Below are 4,258 nucleotides of genomic sequence, written 5' to 3'. Positions count from 1 at the left end.
CAGAGGGATACAGAGAGAGGACACACTGGGGAACAGAGGGATACAGAGAGAGGACACACTGGGGAACAGAGGGATACAGAGAGAGGACACACTGGGGAACAGAGGGATACAGAGACAGGACACACTGGGGAACAGAGGGATACAGAGAGAGGACACACTGGGGAACAGAGGGATACAGAGAGAGGACACACTGGGGAACAGAGGGATACAGAGAGAGGACACACTGGGGAACAGAGGGATACAGAGAGAGGACACACTGGGAACAGAGGGACACAGAGAGAGGACACACGAGGGAACAGAGGGATACAGAGAGAGGACACACTGGGGAACAGAGGGATACAGAGAGAGGACACACTGGGGAATATATGGACAGTGGGGGGGTTGAGGGGAAGGATGGATGGGGTGGGGATCTTGATTCTCTCGTTCTGTGTCCCAGTCTCTCTTCAGGGACAATATTTCTCAAAGGCAGCTGCCCCGATGCAGGATGGAGCCGGTTTCTCACAGATAAAAGGGAATTCTGAGGAACAGGAGGCATCATTGCAGCCAAAATTATCTTCACTGGATTCTTTCCAAAATGTGCCACAGTCCTCATCATATCGAAAATAACTCGGTTCATTATTACTCGGTTCATTCGGCAGCCAATGAGAATCACTGGGAATGAGAGAAAGAATCAATGAAATTCCTTCGAGAGATAGGAAAATATTCCAACAGATCCACATCAATCCCAAACTAATCCCACTGTCCCACTCTCTCCCCATAGCCCTGTGTCAATCCCAAACTAATCCCACTGTCCCACTCTCTCCCCATAGCCCTGTATCAATCCCAAACTAATCCCACTGTCCCACTCTCTCCCCATAGCCCTGTATCAATCCCAAACTAATCCCACTGTCCCACTCTCTCCCCATAGCCCTGTATCAATCCCAAACTAATCCCACTGTCCCACTCTCTCCCCATAGCCCTGTATCAATCCCAAAACTAATCCCACTGTCCCAGTCTCTCCCCATAGCCCTGTATCAATCCCAAACTAATCCCACTGTCCCACTCCCTCCCAATAGCCCTGTATCAATCCCAAACTAATCCCACTGTCCCACTCTCTCCCCATAGCCCTGTATCAATCCCAAACTAATCCCACTGTCCCACTCTCTCCCCATAGCCCTGTATCAATCCCAAACTAATCCCACTGTCCCACTCTCTCCCCATAGCCCTGTATCAATCCCAAACTAATCCCACTGTCCCACTCTCTCCCCATAGCCCTGTATCAATCCCAAACTAATCCCACTGTCCCACTCTATCCGGGTGCGATGTTGGAACTCACCTCACTGGGGTCCCATCCACCCATTTCCAGTTTCCTTCACTCTCTCGATCTGTGAGTCCAATAAAATATTGTTCATTCTTGTTCGGCAAGGATTGGGTGACAAAATTCTGCAGAACAAACAAGTTTGTGGAGTTAGTGTCACTGTCTAAACACACACACACAGCGCCTTATCTCTGTGTTTATTCTGTGCTGTAACTGTCCTGGGAGTGTTTGATGGGGGGACAGTGTAGAGGGAGCTTTACTCTGTATCTAACCCCGTGCTGTACCTGTCCTGGGAGTGTTTGATGGGGGGACAGTGTAGAGGGAGCTTTACTCTGTATCTAACCCCGTGCTGTACCTGTCCTGGGAGTGTTTGATGGGGGGGACAGTGTAGAGGGAACTTTACTCTGTATCTCACCCCGTGCTGTACCTGTCCTGGGAGTGTTTGATGGAGGGACAGTGTAGAGGGAGCTTTACTCTGTATCTAACCCCGTGCTGTACCTGTCCTGGGAGTGTTTGATGGGGGATAGTGTAGAGGGAGCTTTACTCTGTATCTAACCCCGTGCTGTACCTGTCCTGGGAGTGTTTGATGGGGGATAGTGTAGAGGGAGCTTTACTCTGTATCTAACCCCGTGCTGTACCTGTCCTGGGAGTGTTTGATGGGGGGACAGTGTAGAGGAAGCTTTACTCTGTATCTAACCCTGTGCTGTACCTGTCCTGGGAGTGTTTGATGGGGGGACAGTGTAGAGGGAGCTTTACTCTGTATCTAACCCCGTGCTGTACCTGTCCTGGGAGTGTTTGATGGGGGGACAGTGTAGAGGGAGCTTTACTCTGTATCTAACCCCGTGCTGTACCTGTCCTGGGAGTGTTTGATGGGGGGACAGTGTAGAGGGAGCTTTACTCTGTATCTAACCCCGTGCTGTACCTGTCCTGGGAGTGTTTGATGGGGACAGTACAGGGGGATATTTTCTCTCTAACACATTCTGACAGATGTTGCCGTCATTCCCACCTTCTCCTGTTGTGTGTTGATGATGAGGAGGTGTGAATTTTGGGATTCACATTCTCGCTTTGCCGTGTCCCAGTTAACTTTATCGATTGAGAATCTGTAGCAGGTTTGATTGTGAAATTTCCAGCCACTCGGACAGAGAGACTCTGAGAAATAATAAAGATTTCATTCAGATACATACATTGGAACATCTGGATCAGGCAGAGGCCATTCTGCCCCTCTCTCTCACTCCCTGTCCACCCCACACACCATCGGTTGTGAGACTGAAACGTCTCCGCGTGCTTACCCCCACGGTCATCACCTCCTCGACAGAAAAAGCCAATTATCCAGCATCAGACTTCAACCTACCCTGCTCTGGGAGGGAACGCACCATTGGTCTTTTCATACATGAGTTTGGAATGGCAGCAAATAGTCAATGTTTTCACTCGGGACTTTGCCCTGTGGTTCTTACTTTCTCTGTTCCCTCACCCCCCTCCCTGCCCCCGTGCCCCCACACACCATCTTATTTATTCTACAAACGGAAAAGGAGAGCGAACGAATAAACTAACCCTCTGAGTTCATCGTATTTCAGGATTCCTCCTGGAACAATTAATGGAAAACTGGAATGGACCAAAATTGTGGGGGTGGATTCATAAAGGAGGGAGTCACAATGGAAAGGACGTGTCTGTCCCTGGAGAGATGCTGAAGAGGGAATTACAGACACCCCACAGTGCAGAAGGAGGCCATTCAGCCCATCGAGTCTGCATGGACCCAAATCCCAACAAGGATTTATCCCCATAACCAAATGCATTTACCCGAGGAAGTCCCCCTGATACTAAGGGACAATTTAGCATGGCCAATCCCCCTAACCTACACATCTTTGGACACTAAGGGACAATTTAGCATGGCCAATCCACCCTAACCTACACATCTTTGGACACTAAGGGACAATTTAGCATGGCCAATCCACCCTAACCTACACATCTTTGGACACTAAGAGGCAATTTAGCATGGACAGTTGAAATAAATATCTTTGGAGTGTGGGAGGAAAGTGGGGATCCCGAGGAAACCCAGGCAGAGACGGGCAGAATGTGCAAACTCCAGACAGACAGTGACCCGAGCTGGGAATCGAACCCGGGTCCATGGCACTGTGGGGCAACAGTGGAAACATCAGTGCCACCCTCACAGACAACATGGGCATGAACACAACAAACTCCCGTCTCGAAGAGCACAGAGGGGGGATGTGGGGAAAACGGGATATCAGGAATGTGGGGAAGGGGAGGGTTTGCTCTCAGACTCACCTGAGAGTTTTTTCAGGATATCGCAGAGAGACGAGGCTTTCTCCTGGGTCTGTGAAAGGGTCTGGGACAGGTTCTCAAACTTCACACGGATTTCCGAAAGATTCCTCAGGGAGATAGTCAAGGAAGTGTTCAGGGAATCAATAAGATTTTCACTCATGGACAAATTCTGGGACAACTGTAGGACTGAGAGAGAGAGAGAGAGAGAGACAGTGGGGTATATCAGAGTGTTACAGTGAGGGGTGTGGGATATATCAGAGTGATACAGTGAGGGGTGTGGGGTATATCAGAGTGTTACAGTGAGGGGTGTGGGGTATATCAGAGTGTTACAGTGAGGGGTGTGGGATATATCAGAGTGATACAGTGAGGGGTGTGGGGTATATCAGAGTGTTACAGTGAGGGGTGTGGGGTATATCAGAGTGTTACAGTGAGGGGTGTGGGGTATATCAGAGTGTTACAGTGAGGGGTGTGGGATATATCAGAGTGATACAGTGAGGGGTGAGGGATATATCAGAGTGTTACGGTGAGGGGTGTGGGATATATCAGAGTGTTACAGTGAGGGGTGTGGGGTATATCAGAGTGTTACAGTGAGGGGTGTGGGGTATATCAGAGTGTTACAGTGAGGGGTGTGGGGTATATCAGAGTGTTACAGTGAGGGGTGTGGGATATATCAGAGTGTTA

At 49.6% G+C, this 4,258-nt stretch overlaps 1 long non-coding RNA gene across 1 annotated transcript; it reads right to left on the bottom strand.

The window, feature by feature from the left end:
• Positions 1-1,321: 1,321 nt before the first annotated feature.
• On the bottom strand, positions 1,322-3,687 carry LOC145338665 (uncharacterized). The gene is made up of 3 exons (XR_013885858.1): positions 3,581-3,687; positions 2,304-2,446; positions 1,322-1,422 (listed from the first exon to the last, which is right to left on the bottom strand). It is a non-coding gene; the product is annotated as an uncharacterized LOC145338665 (long non-coding RNA).
• Positions 3,688-4,258: the final 571 nt, after the last annotated feature.

The sequence above is a fragment of the Carcharhinus amblyrhynchos genome, unplaced genomic scaffold (assembly GCF_965287045.1).
Source record: "Carcharhinus amblyrhynchos unplaced genomic scaffold, sCarAmb.v2.hapA chromosome_132, whole genome shotgun sequence".
Taxonomy (NCBI): domain Eukaryota; kingdom Metazoa; phylum Chordata; class Chondrichthyes; order Carcharhiniformes; family Carcharhinidae; genus Carcharhinus; species Carcharhinus amblyrhynchos.
The sequence above is the reverse complement of the archived record's forward strand: the minus strand, read 5'-3'. Positions and strand labels throughout refer to the sequence as shown.